Here is a 17,465-nt window from a genome sequence, read left to right as displayed (position 1 = left end):
AAGGCGCCGGGAGCCCACGAGGGTCGGCCATCTGGCGTCCTGGGCACCTCGGCCCGGGCGCGGGGCCCCAGGGGCGAAGGGGAGGTGGTCGGTGAGAAGGAAGGGAATGCCCTTCCGGCCTGAGCGGAGCCCAGGCCCGGTGGAGAGAAGGGGCAGGGTGGGCCCAGGTCGCGGGGGCGCCGGGAGGGGTGGGGCGGTGGGGCGGGCTGCCGGTGGGCTTTGGAGCTGTGGGCAGCCCGAGGGCCTCGCTAGGGGATCCAGGGCCCAGGGCCCGGGCCCGGGCGCACAGGCCCGAGGAGAGGTTGCCCGAGCCCGGGGTCGAGGCCCGCTCCTGCCTCCTGTCCCTCACAACCCCGGCCCCGGCCCGCCCCTCCCCGCCCTCCTCCCACAGCCCGTCGGCCCCCACCCCCTCCCCGCGTCCATGGCCGTGGTCCTCACCCCGGTCCCCCTTTCCCTGCCTCTGGCCCCTGAGCCCCCTCCAACACTGCCTCTCCCTCCCAGCAGCCCCCCAAGGTAGGCTGAGGCGCGGCTGGGCCTCGTGGCGTGGAGGCGGAAAGGCTGGGTTGTGGCCGGCCGCCCGTGCAGCGGGCCGCCCTTTTGGGGCCAGGGGCCCGCGATGCTGGGGCTGGGGTGGCCAGGGGTCGGGGGGTCAGGGGCCCGAGGTGACCGGGCTCCGGGGCTGCGGCGTTCAGGGCCTGCTGGGAGGCCGCCGCGTTGGCGGCCAAGCGAGTGGGAGGGAGGCCGAAGGGGGAGAGAAAAGAGGAAGGCCAAACAAGACAAGCGTTTGGGGGCGAAAGAAAAAGCCTACAGCACCCGGTATTCCCAGGCGGTCTCCCATCCAAGTACTAACCAGGCCCGACCCTGCTTAGCTTCCGAGATCAGACGAGATCGGGCGCGTTCAGGGTGCTATGGCCGTAGACGCCTGCCGCCGCAGCTGGCCGCCCCAAGAGCCTGCTGCGCGCTTCGCGGGCCCCGGCGCGCGCCGCGGCTCACCCCTCCGCCTGTCCTTGTCCTGGCGCCTGCCTCCCCGCCCGCCCGCCCGCCCAGGGGCCCAGACGCCTGCGGGCCCCGGGGCCTCGCCAAAGTCCCTCCGGGCACTCTCCCATCCCGGGACTCCCCAGCCTCTCCGCCCCGTGCCTCTGCAGGTGGCAAGGGGCTGTGTCCTCGGGCCCGCGCGCGGTGAGCACAGCGCCCCCCAGCGCCCACCCAGCGCCCTAGGCCTGGCCCAGCTGGCCACCTGGCCTTCCCTCCTCTCCTCTCCTCTCCTCTGCTCTCCTCTCCTCTCCTCTCCTCTGCTCTCTTATGCTCTCCTCTCCTCTGCTCTCCTCTGCTCTCCTCTACTCTCCTCCAGTCAGCTCTGCTCTGCTCGGCTCGGCTCGGCTCGGCTCGGCTCGGCTCGGCACGGCTTGGACGGGTTCGGTTCTCCCCTCCTCTGCACCCCGCCTCGCTCCCAGCCCACCCGAGGCCACGAGGACACGGGCGATGCCACACACCAGCCCAGAAGCGGCAGCCCCGCCCCGTGACCCTTCCTCCGCGCGCTTCCCCTCGCCACCCACCCGCAACAGGCCCTGACCAGAGACACGATAGGCCGGCTCACCTACACGGACACAGGGATACCCACGGAGACACAGGGACAGACACAGACTGAGGGATGTCTGCACAGACGGCCAGAACGCAGAGCCCCAGAGACAGACTCTCCAACCCGCAGTCCCCCCCACCCCCCCAGACCCTCCACACCCCCAGCTCCCAGGACAGACGCGGTGACCCTGACCGGCATGGGGACAGGGACCGGGTCGGAGACACGGGTGCACGCAACGCTCACACACCCACTCACACGCACAGGAACACACACACGCACGCACACACCCGCGCACACACGCACTCGGACAAGACACCACCCACCCAGGAGGCTGCGGTGGCCTGGCACCTGTCCCGGGAGGGAGGGCCGGCGTGCTTGGGCAGGGCTTTGGCCTAGGTGGCGGCGCCCTGGAGCTGCCGGAGGAGCCCGGGGAGCCCGAGGACCTGCCGGTGAGGTGTCAGCAGTCCCGTTCGGCTCCCTTTCCTGCCCAGCACCCGGTCTGGCCTGGGGGCCTGCCAGGGATTCTTTCATGGGTCTAGTCTTCTGGTGTGGGGTGTGGGGTGTGGGGTGTGGGGTGTGGCGTGGGGCCGGGGGCGGGGCGGGGGCCTCTCTTGGCCCGGTGTGCGGCGCCTCCGGTCTTTCTCGGAGCGAGACAGCCCCGCGCTTGCCGTGGCTGCTCCCGGGAGACGCAGGGTGGAGCCGAGTGCCCAAGGCGCCGGGAGCCCACGAGGGTCGGCCATCTGGCGTCCTGGGCACCTCGGCCCGGGCGCGGGGCCCCAGGGGCGAAGGGGAGGTGGTCGGTGAGAAGGAAGGGAATGCCCTTCCGGCCTGAGCGGAGCCCAGGCCCGGTGGAGAGAAGGGGCAGGGTGGGCCCAGGTCGCGGGGGCGCCGGGAGGGGTGGGGCGGTGGGGCGGGCTGCCGGTGGGCTTTGGAGCTGTGGGCAGCCCGAGGGCCTCGCTAGGGGATCCAGGGCCCAGGGCCCGGGCCCGGGCGCACAGGCCCGAGGAGAGGTTGCCCGAGCCCGGGGTCGAGGCCCGCTCCTGCCTCCTGTCCCTCACAACCCCGGCCCCGGCCCGCCCCTCCCCGCCCTCCTCCCACAGCCCGTCGGCCCCCACCCCCTCCCCGCGTCCATGGCCGTGGTCCTCACCCCGGTCCCCCTTTCCCTGCCTCTGGCCCCTGAGCCCCCTCCAACACTGCCTCTCCCTGCCAGCAGCCCCCCAAGGTAGGCTGAGGCGCGGCTGGGCCTCGTGGCGTGGAGGCGGAAAGGCTGGGTTGTGGCCGGCCGCCCGTGCAGCGGGCCGCCCTTTTGGGGCCAGGGGCCCGCGATGCTGGGGCTGGGGTGGCCAGGGGTCGGGGGGTCAGGGGCCCGAGGTGACCGGGCTCAGGGGCTGCGGCGTTCAGGGACTGCTGGGAGGCCGCCGCGTTGGCGGCCAAGCGAGTGGGAGGGAGGCCGAAGGGGGAGAGAAAAGAGGAAGGCCAAACAAGACAAGCGTTTGGGGGCGAAAGAAAAAGCCTACAGCACCCGGTATTCCCAGGCGGTCTCCCATCCAAGTACTAACCAGGCCCGACCCTGCTTAGCTTCCGAGATCAGACGAGATCGGGCGCGTTCAGGGTGGTATGGCCGTAGACGCCTGCCGCCGCAGCTGGCCGCCCCAAGAGCCTGCTGCGCGCTTCGCGGGCCCCGGCGCGCGCCGCGGCTCACCCCTCCGCCTGTCCTTGTCCTGGCGCCTGCCTCCCCGCCCGCCCGCCCGCCCAGGGGCCCAGACGCCTGCGGGCCCCGGGGCCTCGCCAAAGTCCCTCCGGGCACTCTCCCATCCCGGGACTCCCCAGCCTCTCCGCCCCGTGCCTCTGCAGGTGGCAAGGGGCTGTGTCCTCGGGCCCGCGCGCGGTGAGCACAGCGCCCCCCAGCGCCCACCCAGCGCCCTAGGCCTGGCCCAGCTGGCCACCTGGCCTTCCCTCCTCTCCTCTCCTCTCCTCTGCTCTCCTCTCCTCTCCTCTCCTCTGCTCTCTTATGCTCTCCTCTCCTCTGCTCTCCTCTGCTCTCCTCTACTCTCCTCCAGTCAGCTCTGCTCTGCTCGGCTCGGCTCGGCTCGGCTCGGCTCGGCTCGGCACGGCTTGGACGGGTTCGGTTCTCCCCTCCTCTGCACCCCGCCTCGCTCCCAACCCACCCGAGGCCACGAGGACACGGGCGATGCCACACACCAGCCCAGAAGCGGCAGCCCCGCCCCGTGACCCTTCCTCCGCGCGCTTCCCCTCGCCACCCACCCGCAACAGGCCCTGACCAGAGACACGATAGGCCGGCTCACCTACACGGACACAGGGATACCCACGGAGACACAGGGACAGACACAGACTGAGGGATGTCTGCACAGACGGCCAGAACGCAGAGCCCCAGAGACAGACTCTCCAACCCGCAGTCCCCCCCACCCCCCCAGACCCTCCACACCCCCAGCTCCCAGGACAGACGCGGTGACCCTGACCGGCATGGGGACAGGGACCGGGTCGGAGACACGGGTGCACGCAACGCTCACACACCCACTCACACGCACAGGAACACACACACGCACGCACACACCCGCGCACACACGCACTCGGACAAGACACCACCCACCCAGGAGGCTGCGGTGGCCTGGCACCTGTCCCGGGAGGGAGGGCCGGCGTGCTTGGGCAGGGCTTTGGCCTAGGTGGCGGCGCCCTGGAGCTGCCGGAGGAGCCCGGGGAGCCCGAGGACCTGCCGGTGAGGTGTCAGCAGTCCCGTTCGGCTCCCTTTCCTGCCCAGCACCCGGTCTGGCCTGGGGGCCTGCCAGGGATTCTTTCATGGGTCTAGTCTTCTGGTGTGGGGTGTGGGGTGTGGGGTGTGGGGTGTGGGGTGTGGCGTGGGGCCGGGGCGTGGCGGGAGCCTCTCTTGGCCCGGTGTGCGGCGCCTCCGGTCTTTCTCGGAGCGAGACAGCCCCGCGCTTGCCGTGGCTGCTCCCGGGAGACGCAGGGTGGAGCCGAGTGCCCAAGGCGCCGGGAGCCCACGCGGGTCGGCCATCTGGCGTCCTGGGCACCTCGGCCCGGGCGCGGGGCCCCAGGGGCGAAGGGGAGGTGGTCGGTGAGAAGGAAGGGAATGCCCTTCCGGCCTGAGCGGAGCCCAGGCCCGGTGGAGAGAAGGGGCAGGGTGGGCCCAGGTCGCGGGGGCGCCGGGAGGGGTGGGGCGGTGGGGCGGGCTGCCGGTGGGCTTTGGAGCTGGGGGCAGCCCGAGGGCCTCGCTAGGGGATCCAGGGCCCAGGGCCCGGGCCCGGGCGCACAGGCCCGAGGAGAGGTTGCCCGAGCCCGGGGTCGAGGCCCGCTCCTGCCTCCTGTCCCCCACAACCCCGGCCCCGGCCCGCCCCTCCCCGCCCTCCTCCCACAGCCCGTCGGCCCCCACCCCCTCCCCGCGTCCATGGCCGTGGTCCTCACCCCGGTCCCCCTTTCCCTGCCTCTGGCCCCCGAGCCCCCTCCAACACTGCCTCTCCCTGCCAGCAGCCCCCCAAGGTCGGCTGAGGCGCGGCTGGGCCTCGTGGCGTGGAGGCGGAAAGGCTGGGTTGTGGCCGGCCGCCCGTGCAGCGGGCCGCCCTTTTGGGGCCAGGGGCCCGCGATGCTGGGGCTGGGGTGGCCAGGGGTCGGGGGGTCAGGGGCCCGAGGTGACCGGGCTCCGGGGCTGCGGCGTTCAGGGACTGCTGGGAGGCCGCCGCGTTGGCGGCCAAGCGAGTGGGAGGGAGGCCGAAGGGGGAGAGAAAAGAGGAAGGCCAAACAAGACAAGCGTTTGGGGGCGAAAGAAAAAGCCTACAGCACCCGGTATTCCCAGGCGGTCTCCCATCCAAGTACTAACCAGGCCCGACCCTGCTTAGCTTCCGAGATCAGACGAGATCGGGCGCGTTCAGGGTGGTATGGCCTTAGACGCCTGCCGCCGCAGCTGGCCGCCCCAAGAGCCTGCTGCGCGCTTCGCGGGCCCCTGCGCGCGCCGCGGCTCACCCCTCCGCCTGTCCTTGTCCTGGCGCCTGCCTCCCCGCCCGCCCGCCCGCCCAGGGGCCCAGACGCCTGCGGGCCCCGGGGCCTCGCCAAAGTCCCTCCGGGCACTCTCCCATCCCGGGACTCCCCAGCCCCTCCGCCCCGTGCCTCTGCAGGTGGCAAGGGGCTGTGTCCTCCGGCCCGCGCGCGGTGAGCACAGCGCCCCCCAGCGCCCACCCAGCGCCCTAGGCCTGGCCCAGCTGGCCACCTGGCCTTCCCTCCTCTCCTCTCCTCTCCTCTGCTCTCCTCTCCTCTCCTCTCCTCTGCTCTCTTATGCTCTCCTCTCCTCTGCTCTCCTCTGCTCTCCTCTACTCTCCTCCAGTCAGCTCTGCTCGGCTCGGCTCGGCTCGGCTCGGCTCGGCTCTGCTCGGCTCGGCTGGGCACGGCTTGGACGGGTTCGGTTCTCCCCTCCTCTGCACCCCGCCTCGCTCCCAGCCCACCCGAGGCCACGAGGACACGGGCGATGCCACACACCCGCCCAGAAGCGGCAGCCCCGCCCCGTGACCCTTCCTCCGCGCGCTTCCCCTCGCCACCCACCCGCAACAGGCCCTGACCAGAGACACGATAGGCCGGCTCACCTACACGGACACAGGGATACCCACGGAGACACAGGGACAGACACAGACTGAGGGATGTCTGCACAGACGGCCAGAACGCAGAGCCCCAGAGACAGACTCTCCAACCCGCAGTCCCCCCCACCCCCCCAGACCCTCCACACCCCCAGCTCCCAGGACAGACGCGGTGACCCTGACCGGCATGGGGACAGGGACCGGGTCGGAGACACGGGTGCACGCAACGCTCACACACCCACTCACACGCACAGGAACACACACACGCACGCACACACCCGCGCACACACGCACTCGGACAAGACACCACCCACCCAGGAGGCTGCGGTGGCCTGGCACCTGTCCCGGGAGGGAGGGCCGGCGTGCTTGGGCAGGGCTTTGGCCTAGGTGGCGGCGCCCTGGAGCTGCCGGAGGAGCCCGGGGAGCCCGAGGACCTGCCGGTGAGGTGTCAGCAGTCCCGTTCGGCTCCCTTTCCTGCCCAGCACCCGGTCTGGCCTGGGGGCCTGCCAGGGATTCTTTCATGGGTCTAGTCTTCTGGTGTGGGGTGTGGGGTGTGGGGTGTGGGGAGTGGCGTGGGGCCGGGGGCGGGGCGGGGGCCTCTCTTGGCCCGGTGTGCGGCGCCTCCGGTCTTTCTCGGAGCGAGACAACCCCGCGCTTGCCGTGGCTGCTCCCGGGAGACGCAGGGTGGAGCCGAGTGCCCAAGGCGCCGGGAGTCCACGAGCGTCGGCCATCTGGCGTCCTGGGCACCTCGGCCCGGGCGCGGGGCCCCAGGGGCGAAGGGGAGGTGGTCGGTGAGAAGGAAGGGAATGCCCTTCCGGCCTGAGCGGAGCCCAGGCCCGGTGGAGAGAAGGGGCAGGGTGGGCCCAGGTCGCGGGGGCGCCGGGAGGGGTGGGGCGGTGGGGCGGGCTGCCGGTGGGCTTTGGAGCTGGGGGCAGCCCGAGGGCCTCGCTAGGGGATCCAGGGCCCAGGGCCCGGGCCCGGGCGCACAGGCCCGAGGAGAGGTTGCCCGAGCTCGGGGTCGAGGCCCGCTCCTGCCTCCTGTCCCCCACAACCCCGGCCCCGGCCCGCCCCTCCCCGCCCTCCTCCCACAGCCCGTCGGCCCCCACCCCCTCCCCGCGTCCATGGCCGTGGTCCTCACCCCGGTCCCCCTTTCCCTGCCTCTGGCCCCCGAGCCCCCTCCAACACTGCCTCTCCCTGCCAGCAGCCCCCCAAGGTCGGCTGAGGCGCGGCTGGGCCTCGTGGCGTGGAGGCGGAAAGGCTGGGTTGTGGCCGGCCGCCCGTGCAGCGGGCCGCCCTTTTGGGGCCAGGGGCCCGCGATGCTGGGGCTGGGGTGGCCAGGGGTCGGGGGGTCAGGGGCCCGAGGTGACCGGGCTCAGGGGCTGCGGCGTTCAGGGACTGCTGGGAGGCCGCCGCGTTGGCGGCCAAGCGAGTGGGAGGGAGGCCGAAGGGGGAGAGAAAAGAGGAAGGCCAAACAAGACAAGCGTTTGGGGCGAAAGAAAAAGCCTACAGCACCCGGTATTCCCAGGCGGTCTCCCATCCAAGTACTAACCAGGCCCGACCCTGCTTAGCTTCCGAGATCAGACGAGATCGGGCGCGTTCAGGGTGGTATGGCCGTAGACGCCTGCCGCCGCAGCTGGCCGCCCCAAGAGCCTGCTGCGCGCTTCGCGGGCCCCGGCGCGCGCCGCGGCTCACCCCTCCGCCTGTCCTTGTCCTGGCGCCTGCCTCCCCGCCCGCCCGCCCGCCCAGGGGCCCAGACGCCTGCGGGCCCCGGGGCCTCGCCAAAGTCCCTCCGGGCACTCTCCCATCCCGGGACTCCCCAGCCCTTCCGCCCCGTGCCTCTGCAGGTGGCAAGGGGCTGTGTCCTCGGGCCCGCGCGCGGTGAGCACAGCGCCCCCCAGCGCCCACCTAGCGCCCTAGGCCTGGCCCAGCTGGCCACCTGGCCTTCCCTCCTCTCCTCTCCTCTCCTCTGCTCTCCTCTCCTCTCCTCTGCTCTCTTATGCTCTCCTCTCCTCTGCTCTCCTCTGCTCTCCTCTACTCTCCTCCAGTCAGCTCTGCTCGGCTCGGCTCGGCTCGGCTAGGCTCGGCTCTGCTCGGCTCGGCTGGGCACGGCTTGGACGGGTTCGGTTCTCCCCTCCTCTGCACCCCTCCTCGCTCCCAGCCCACCCGAGGCCACGAGGACACGGGCGATGCCACACACCCGCCCAGAAGCGGCAGCCCCGCCCCGTGACCCTTCCTCCGCGCGCTTCCCCTCGCCACCCACCCGCAACAGGCCCTGACCAGAGACACGATAGGCCGGCTCACCTACACGGACACAGGGATACCCACGGAGACACAGGGACAGACACAGACTGAGGGATGTCTGCACAGACGGCCAGAACGCAGAGCCCCAGAGACAGACTCTCCAACCCGCAGTCCCCCCCACCCCCCCAGACCCTCCACACCCCCAGCTCCCAGGACAGACGCGGTGACCCTGACCGGCATGGGGACAGGGACCGGGTCGGAGACACGGGTGCACGCAACGCTCACACACCCACTCACACGCACAGGAACACACACACGCACGCACACACCCGCGCACACACGCACTCGGACAAGACACCACCCACCCAGGAGGCTGCGGTGGCCTGGCACCTGTCCCGGGAGGGAGGGCCGGCGTGCTTGGGCAGGGCTTTGGCCTAGGTGGCGGCGCCCTGGAGCTGCCGGAGGAGCCCGGGGAGCCCGAGGACCTGCCGGTGAGGTGTCAGCAGTCCCGTTCGGCTCCCTTTCCTGCCCAGCACCCGGTCTGGCCTGGGGGCCTGCCAGGGATTCTTTCATGGGTCTAGTCTTCTGGTGTGGGGTGTGGGGTGTGGGGTGTGGGGTGTGGGGTGTGGCGTGGGGCCGGGGGCGGGGCGGGGGCCTCTCTTGGCCCGGTGTGCGGCGCCTCCGGTCTTTCTCGGAGCGAGACAGCCCCGCGCTTGCCGTGGCTGCTCCCGGGAGACGCAGGGTGGAGCCGAGTGCCCAAGGCGCCGGGAGCCCACGAGGGTCGGCCATCTGGCGTCCTGGGCACCTCGGCCCGGGCGCGGGGCCCCAGGGGCGAAGGGGAGGTGGTCGGTGAGAAGGAAGGGAATGCCCTTCCGGCCTGAGCGGAGCCCAGGCCCGGTGGAGAGAAGGGGCAGGGTGGGCCCAGGTCGCGGGGGCGCCTGGAGGGGTGGGGCGGTGGGGCGGGCTGCCGGTGGGCTTTGGAGCTGGGGGCAGCCCGAGGGCCTTGCTAGGGGATCCAGGGCCCAGGGCCCGGGCCCGGGCGCACAGGCCCGAGGAGAGGTTGCCCGAGCCCGGGGTCGAGGCCCGCTCCTGCCTCCTGTCCCTCACAACCCCGGCCCCGGCCCGCCCCTCCCCGCCCTCCTCCCACAGCCCGTCGGCCCCCACCCCCTCCCCGCGTCCATGGCCGTGGTCCTCACCCCGGTCCCCCTTTCCCTGCTTCTGGCCCCTGAGCCCCCTCCAACACTGCCTCTCCCTCCCAGCAGCCCCCCAAGGTAGGCTGAGGCGCGGCTGGGCCTCGTGGCGTGGAGGCGGAAAGGCTGGGTTGTGGCCGGCCGCCCGTGCAGCGGGCCGCCCTTTTGGGGCCAGGGGCCCGCGATGCTGGGGCTGGGGTGGCCAGGGGTCGGGGGGTCAGGGGCCCGAGGTGACCGGGCTCAGGGGCTGCGGCGTTCAGGGACTGCTGGGAGGCCGCCGCGTTGGCGGCCAAGCGAGTGGGAGGGAGGCCGAAGGGGGAGAGAAAAGAGGAAGGCCAAACAAGACAAGCGTTTGGGGGCGAAAGAAAAAGCCTACAGCACCCGGTATTCCCAGGCGGTCTCCCATCCAAGTACTAACCAGGCCCGACCCTGCTTAGCTTCCGAGATCAGACGAGATCGGGCGCGTTCAGGGTGGTATGGCCGTAGACGCCTGCCGCCGCAGCTGGCCGCCCCAAGAGCCTGCTGCGCGCTTCGCGGGCCCCGGCGCGCGCCGCGGCTCACCCCTCCGCCTGTCCTTGTCCTGGCGCCTGCCTCCCCGCCCGCCCGCCCGCCCAGGGGCCCAGACGCCTGCGGGCCCCGGGGCCTCGCCAAAGTCCCTCCGGGCACTCTCCCATCCCGGGACTCCCCAGCCTCTCCGCCCCGTGCCTCTGCAGGTGGCAAGGGGCTGTGTCCTCGGGCCCGCGCGCGGTGAGCACAGCGCCCCCCAGCGCCCACCCAGCGCCCTAGGCCTGGCCCAGCTGGCCACCTGGCCTTCCCTCCTCTCCTCTCCTCTCCTCTGCTCTCCTCTCCTCTCCTCTCCTCTGCTCTCTTATGCTCTCCTCTCCTCTGCTCTCCTCTGCTCTCCTCTACTCTCCTCCAGTCAGCTCTGCTCTGCTCGGCTCGGCTCGGCTCGGCTCGGCTCGGCACGGCTTGGACGGGTTCGGTTCTCCCCTCCTCTGCACCCCGCCTCGCTCCCAGCCCACCCGAGGCCACGAGGACACGGGCGATGCCACACACCAGCCCAGAAGCGGCAGCCCCGCCCCGTGACCCTTCCTCCGCGCGCTTCCCCTCGCCACCCACCCGCAACAGGCCCTGACCAGAGACACGATAGGCCGGCTCACCTACACGGACACAGGGATACCCACGGAGACACAGGGACAGACACAGACTGAGGGATGTCTGCACAGACGGCCAGAACGCAGAGCCCCAGAGACAGACTCTCCAACCCGCAGTCCCCCCCACCCCCCCAGACCCTCCACACCCCCAGCTCCCAGGACAGACGCGGTGACCCTGACCGGCATGGGGACAGGGACCGGGTCGGAGACACGGGTGCACGCAACGCTCACACACCCACTCACACGCACAGGAACACACACACGCACGCACACACCCGCGCACACACGCACTCGGACAAGACACCACCCACCCAGGAGGCTGCGGTGGCCTGGCACCTGTCCCGGGAGGGAGGGCCGGCGTGCTTGGGCAGGGCTTTGGCCTAGGTGGCGGCGCCCTGGAGCTGCCGGAGGAGCCCGGGGAGCCCGAGGACCTGCCGGTGAGGTGTCAGCAGTCCCGTTCGGCTCCCTTTCCTGCCCAGCACCCGGTCTGGCCTGGGGGCCTGCCAGGGATTCTTTCATGGGTCTAGTCTTCTGGTGTGGGGTGTGGGGTGTGGGGTGTGGGGTGTGGCGTGGGGCTGGGGGCGGGGCGGGGGCCTCTCTTGGCCCGGTGTGCGGCGCCTCCGGTCTTTCTCGGAGCGAGACAGCCCCGCGCTTGCCGTGGCTGCTCCCGGGAGACGCAGGGTGGAGCCGAGTGCCCAAGGCGCCGGGAGCCCACGAGGGTCGGCCATCTGGCGTCCTGGGCACCTCGGCCCGGGCGCGGGGCCCCAGGGGCGAAGGGGAGGTGGTCGGTGAGAAGGAAGGGAATGCCCTTCCGGCCTGAGCGGAGCCCAGGCCCGGTGGAGAGAAGGGGCAGGGTGGGCCCAGGTCGCGGGGGCGCCGGGAGGGGTGGGGCGGTGGGGCGGGCTGCCGGTGGGCTTTGGAGCTGGGGGCAGCCCGAGGGCCTCGCTAGGGGATCCAGGGCCCAGGGCCCGGGCCCGGGCGCACAGGCCCGAGGAGAGGTTGCCCGAGCTCGGGGTCGAGGCCCGCTCCTGCCTCCTGTCCCCCACAACCCCGGCCCCGGCCCGCCCCTCCCCGCCCTCCTCCCACAGCCCGTCGGCCCCCACCCCCTCCCCGCGTCCATGGCCGTGGTCCTCACCCCGGTCCCCCTTTCCCTGCCTCTGGCCCCCGAGCCCCCTCCAACACTGCCTCTCCCTGCCAGCAGCCCCCCAAGGTCGGCTGAGGCGCGGCTGGGCCTCGTGGCGTGGAGGCGGAAAGGCTGGGTTGTGGCCGGCCGCCCGTGCAGCGGGCCGCCCTTTTGGGGCCAGGGGCCCGCGATGCTGGGGCTGGGGTGGCCAGGGGTCGGGGGGTCAGGGGCCCGAGGTGACCGGGCTCAGGGGCTGCGGCGTTCAGGGACTGCTGGGAGGCCGCCGCGTTGGCGGCCAAGCGAGTGGGAGGGAGGCCAAAGGGGGAGAGAAAAGAGGAAGGCCAAACAAGACAAGCGTTTGGGGGCGAAAGAAAAAGCCTACAGCACCCGGTATTCCCAGGCGGTCTCCCATCCAAGTACTAACCAGGCCCGACCCTGCTTAGCTTCCGAGATCAGACGAGATCGGGCGCGTTCAGGGTGGTATGGCCGTAGACGCCTGCCGCCGCAGCTGGCCGCCCCAAGAGCCTGCTGCGCGCTTCGCGGGCCCCGGCGCGCGCCGCGGCTCACCCCTCCGCCTGTCCTTGTCCTGGCGCCTGCCTCCCCGCCCGCCCGCCCGCCCAGGGGCCCAGACGCCTGCGGGCCCCGGGGCCTCGCCAAAGTCCCTCCGGGCACTCTCCCATCCCGGGACTCCCCAGCCCCTCCGCCCCGTGCCTCTGCAGGTGGCAAGGGGCTGTGTCCTCGGGCCCGCGCGCGGTGAGCACAGCGCCCCCCAGCGCCCACCCAGCGCCCTAGGCCTGGCCCAGCTGGCCACCTGGCCTTCCCTCCTCTCCTCTCCTCTGCTCTCCTCTCCTCTCCTCTGCTCTCTTATGCTCTCCTCTCCTCTGCTCTCCTCTGCTCTCCTCTACTCTCCTCCAGTCAGCTCTGCTCGGCTCGGCTCGGCTCGGCTCGGCTCGGCTCTGCTCGGCTCGGCTGGGCACGGCTTGGACGGGTTCGGTTCTCCCCTCCTCTGCACCCCGCCTCGCTCCCAGCCCACCCGAGGCCACGAGGACACGGGCGATGCCACACACCCGCCCAGAAGCGGCAGCCCCGCCCCGTGACCCTTCCTCCGCGCGCTTCCCCTCGCCACCCACCCGCAACAGGCCCTGACCAGAGACACGATAGGCCGGCTCACCTACACGGACACAGGGATACCCACGGAGACACAGGGACAGACACAGACTGAGGGATGTCTGCACAGACGGCCAGAACGCAGAGCCCCAGAGACAGACTCTCCAACCCGCAGTCCCCCCCACCCCCCCAGACCCTCCACACCCCCAGCTCCCAGGACAGACGCGGTGACCCTGACCGGCATGGGGACAGGGACCGGGTCGGAGACACGGGTGCACGCAACGCTCACACACCCACTCACACGCACAGGAACACACACACGCACGCACACACCCGCGCACACACGCACTCGGACAAGACACCACCCACCCAGGAGGCTGCGGTGGCCTGGCACCTGTCCCGGGAGGGAGGGCCGGCGTGCTTGGGCAGGGCTTTGGCCTAGGTGGCGGCGCCCTGGAGCTGCCGGAGGAGCCCGGGGAGCCCGAGGACCTGCCGGTGAGGTGTCAGCAGTCCCGTTCGGCTCCCTTTCCTGCCCAGCACCCGGTCTGGCCTGGGGGCCTGCCAGGGATTCTTTCATGGGTCTAGTCTTCTGGTGTGGGGTGTGGGGTGTGGGGTGTGGGGTGTGGGGTGTGGCGTGGGGCCGGGGGCGGGGCGGGGGCCTCTCTTGGCCCGGTGTGCGGCGCCTCCGGTCTTTCTCGGAGCGAGACAGCCCCGCGCTTGCCGTGGCTGCTCCCGGGAGACGCAGGGTGGAGCCGAGTGCCCAAGGCGCCGGGAGCCCACGCGGGTCGGCCATCTGGCGTCCTGGGCACCTCGGCCCGGGCGCGGGGCCCCAGGGGCGAAGGGGAGGTGGTCGGTGAGAAGGAAGGGAATGCCCTTCCGGCCTGAGCGGAGCCCAGGCCCGGTGGAGAGAAGGGGCAGGGTGGGCCCAGGTCGCGGGGGCGCCGGGAGGGGTGGGGCGGTGGGGCGGGCTGCCGGTGGGCTTTGGAGCTGGGGGCAGCCCGAGGGCCTCGCTAGGGGATCCAGGGCCCAGGGCCCGGGCCCGGGCGCACAGGCCCGAGGAGAGGTTGCCCGAGCCCGGGGTCGAGGCCCGCTCCTGCCTCCTGTCCCCCACAACCCCGGCCCCGGCCCGCCCCTCCCCGCCCTCCTCCCACAGCCCGTCGGCCCCCACCCCCTCCCCGCGTCCATGGCCGTGGTCCTCACCCCGGTCCCCCTTTCCCTGCCTCTGGCCCCCGAGCCCCCTCCAACACTGCCTCTCCCTGCCAGCAGCCCCCCAAGGTCGGCTGAGGCGCGGCTGGGCCTCGTGGCGTGGAGGCGGAAAGGCTGGGTTGTGGCCGGCCGCCCGTGCAGCGGGCCGCCCTTTTGGGGCCAGGGGCCCGCGATGCTGGGGCTGGGGTGGCCAGGGGTCGGGGGGTCAGGGGCCCGAGGTGACCGGGCTCAGGGGCTGCGGCGTTCAGGGACTGCTGGGAGGCCGCCGCGTTGGCGGCCAAGCGAGTGGGAGGGAGGCCGAAGGGGGAGAGAAAAGAGGAAGGCCAAACAAGACAAGCGTTTGGGGGCGAAAGAAAAAGCCTACAGCACCCGGTATTCCCAGGCGGTCTCCCATCCAAGTACTAACCAGGCCCGACCCTGCTTAGCTTCCGAGATCAGACGAGATCGGGCGCGTTCAGGGTGGTATGGCCGTAGACGCCTGCCGCCGCAGCTGGCCGCCCCAAGAGCCTGCTGCGCGCTTCGCGGGCCCCGGCGCGCGCCGCGGCTCACCCCTCCGCCTGTCCTTGTCCTGGCGCCTGCCTCCCCGCCCGCCCGCCCGCCCAGGGGCCCAGACGCCTGCGGGCCCCGGGGCCTCGCCAAAGTCCCTCCGGGCACTCTCCCATCCCGGGACTCCCCAGCCCCTCCACCCCGTGCCTCTGCAGGTGGCAAGGGGCTGTGTCCTCGGGCCCGCGCGCGGTGAGCACAGCGCCCCCCAGCGCCCACCCAGCGCCCTAGGCCTGGCCCAGCTGGCCACCTGGCCTTCCCTCCTCTCCTCTCCTCTGCTCTCCTCTCCTCTCCTCTCCTCTGCTCTCCTCTCCTCTCCTCTCCTCTCCTCTGCTCTCTTATGCTCTCCTCTCCTCTGCTCTCCTCTGCTCTCCTCTACTCTCCTCCAGTCAGCTCTGCTCTGCTCGGCTCGGCTCGGCTCGGCTCGGCTCGGCACGGCTTGGACGGGTTCGGTTCTCCCCTCCTCTGCACCCCGCCTCGCTCCCAGCCCACCCGAGGCCACGAGGACACGGGCGATGCCACACACCAGCCCAGAAGCGGCAGCCCCGCCCCGTGACCCTTCCTCCGCGCGCTTCCCCTCGCCACCCACCCGCAACAGGCCCTGACCAGAGACACGATAGGCCGGCTCACCTACACGGACACAGGGATACCCACGGAGACACAGGGACAGACACAGACTGAGGGATGTCTGCACAGACGGCCAGAACGCAGAGCCCCAGAGACAGACTCTCCAACCCGCAGTCCCCCCCACCCCCCCAGACCCTCCACACCCCCAGCTCCCAGGACAGACGCGGTGACCCTGACCGGCATGGGGACAGGGACCGGGTCGGAGACACGGGTGCACGCAACGCTCACACACCCACTCACACGCACAGGAACACACACACGCACGCACACACCCGCGCACACACGCACTCGGACAAGACACCACCCACCCAGGAGGCTTTGGTGGCCTGGCACCTGTCCCGGGAGGGAGGGCCGGCGTGCTTGGGCAGGGCTTTGGCCTAGGTGGCGGCGCCCTGGAGCTGCCGGAGGAGCCCGGGGAGCCCGAGGACCTGCCGGTGAGGTGTCAGCAGTCCCGTTCGGCTCCCTTTCCTGCCCAGCACCCGGTCTGGCCTGGGGGCCTGCCAGGGATTCTTTCATGGGTCTAGTCTTCTGGTGTGGGGTGTGGGGTGTGGGGTGTGGGGTGTGGCGTGGGGCCGGGGGCGGGGCGGGGGCCTCTCTTGGCCCGGTGTGCGGCGCCTCCGGTCTTTCTCGGAGCGAGACAGCCCCGCGCTTGCCGTGGCTGCTCCCGGGAGACGCAGGGTGGAGCCGAGTGCCCAAGGCGCCGGGAGCCCACGAGGGTCGGCCATCTGGCGTCCTGGGCACCTCGGCCCGGGCGCGGGGCCCCAGGGGCGAAGGGGAGGTGGTCGGTGAGAAGGAAGGGAATGCCCTTCCGGCCTGAGCGGAGCCCAGGCCCGGTGGAGAGAAGGGGCAGGGTGGGCCCAGGTCGCGGGGGCGCCGGGAGGGGTGGGGCGGTGGGGCGGGCTGCCGGTGGGCTTTGGAGCTGGGGGCAGCCCGAGGGCCTCGCTAGGGGATCCAGGGCCCAGGGCCCGGGCCCGGGCGCACAGGCCCGAGGAGAGGTTGCCCGAGCCCGGGGTCGAGGCCCGCTCCTGCCTCCTGTCCCCCACAACCCCGGCCCCGGCCCGCCCCTCCCCGCCCTCCTCCCACAGCCCGTCGGCCCCCACCCCCTCCCCGCGTCCATGGCCGTGGTCCTCACCCCGGTCCCCCTTTCCCTGCCTCTGGCCCCCGAGCCCCCTCCAACACTGCCTCTCCCTGCCAGCAGCCCCCCAAGGTCGGCTGAGGCGCGGCTGGGCCTCGTGGCGTGGAGGCGGAAAGGCTGGGTTGTGGCCGGCCGCCCGTGCAGCGGGCCGCCCTTTTGGGGCCAGGGGCCCGCGATGCTGGGGCTGGGGTGGCCAGGGGTCGGGGGGTCAGGGGCCCGAGGTGACCGGGCTCAGGGGCTGCGGCGTTCAGGGACTGCTGGGAGGCCGCCGCGTTGGCGGCCAAGCGAGTGGGAGGGAGGCCGAAGGGGGAGAGAAAAGAGGAAGGCCAAACAAGACAAGCGTTTGGGGGCGAAAGAAAAAGCCTACAGCACCCGGTATTCCCAGGCGGTCTCCCATCCAAGTACTAACCAGGCCCGACCCTGCTTAGCTTCCGAGATCAGACGAGATCGGGCGCGTTCAGGGTGGTATGGCCGTAGACGCCTGCCGCCGCAGCTGGCCGCCCCAAGAGCCTGCTGCGCGCTTCGCGGGCCCCGGCGCGCGCCGCGGCTCACCCCTCCGCCTGTCCTTGTCCTGGCGCCTGCCTCCCCGCCCGCCCGCCCGCCCAGGGGCCCAGACGCCTGCGGGCCCCGGGGCCTCGCCAAAGTCCCTCCGGGCACTCTCCCATCCCGGGACTCCCCAGCCCCTCCGCCCCGTGCCTCTGCAGGTGGCAAGGGGCTGTGTCCTCGGGCCCGCGCGCGGTGAGCACAGCGCCCCCCAGCGCCCACCCAGCGCCCTAGGCCTGGCCCAGCTGGCCACCTGGCCTTCCCTCCTCTCCTCTCCTCTGCTCTCCTCTCCTCTCCTCTCCTCTGCTCTCCTCTCCTCTCCTCTCCTCTCCTCTGCTCTCTTATGCTCTCCTCTCCTCTGCTCTCCTCTGCTCTCCTCTACTCTCCTCCAGTCAGCTCTGCTCTGCTCGGCTCGG

At 72.3% G+C, this 17,465-nt stretch overlaps 8 non-coding genes across 8 annotated transcripts; all 8 read right to left on the bottom strand.

Annotated features, from left to right (window-relative positions):
* Window positions 1-801: 801 nt before the first annotated feature.
* Window positions 802-920, bottom strand: LOC122901270. Its single transcript, XR_006383401.1, has one exon. It is a non-coding gene; the product is annotated as a 5S ribosomal RNA (ribosomal RNA).
* Window positions 921-3,089: 2,169 nt separating this feature from the next.
* LOC122901343 lies at window positions 3,090-3,208 on the bottom strand. The gene has a single exon (XR_006383443.1). It is a non-coding gene; the product is annotated as a 5S ribosomal RNA (ribosomal RNA).
* Window positions 3,209-5,383: 2,175 nt separating this feature from the next.
* LOC122901282 lies at window positions 5,384-5,502 on the bottom strand. The gene has a single exon (XR_006383412.1). It is a non-coding gene; the product is annotated as a 5S ribosomal RNA (ribosomal RNA).
* A 2,178-nt stretch (window positions 5,503-7,680) lies between these two features.
* Window positions 7,681-7,799, bottom strand: LOC122901342. The gene has a single exon (XR_006383442.1). It is a non-coding gene; the product is annotated as a 5S ribosomal RNA (ribosomal RNA).
* A 2,181-nt stretch (window positions 7,800-9,980) lies between these two features.
* LOC122901341 lies at window positions 9,981-10,099 on the bottom strand. Its single transcript, XR_006383441.1, has one exon. It is a non-coding gene; the product is annotated as a 5S ribosomal RNA (ribosomal RNA).
* A 2,164-nt stretch (window positions 10,100-12,263) lies between these two features.
* LOC122901340 lies at window positions 12,264-12,382 on the bottom strand. The gene has a single exon (XR_006383440.1). It is a non-coding gene; the product is annotated as a 5S ribosomal RNA (ribosomal RNA).
* A 2,176-nt stretch (window positions 12,383-14,558) lies between these two features.
* LOC122901338 lies at window positions 14,559-14,677 on the bottom strand. The gene has a single exon (XR_006383438.1). It is a non-coding gene; the product is annotated as a 5S ribosomal RNA (ribosomal RNA).
* A 2,189-nt stretch (window positions 14,678-16,866) lies between these two features.
* Window positions 16,867-16,985, bottom strand: LOC122901336. Its single transcript, XR_006383437.1, has one exon. It is a non-coding gene; the product is annotated as a 5S ribosomal RNA (ribosomal RNA).
* Between the last annotated feature and the right edge of the window lie 480 nt (window positions 16,986-17,465).

The sequence above is a fragment of the Neovison vison genome, chromosome 2 (genome assembly GCF_020171115.1).
Source record: "Neovison vison isolate M4711 chromosome 2, ASM_NN_V1, whole genome shotgun sequence".
NCBI lineage: Eukaryota > Metazoa > Chordata > Mammalia > Carnivora > Mustelidae > Neogale > Neogale vison.
Note: the sequence above shows the minus strand (reverse complement) of the source record. Positions and strands in the feature narration are given on the sequence as shown.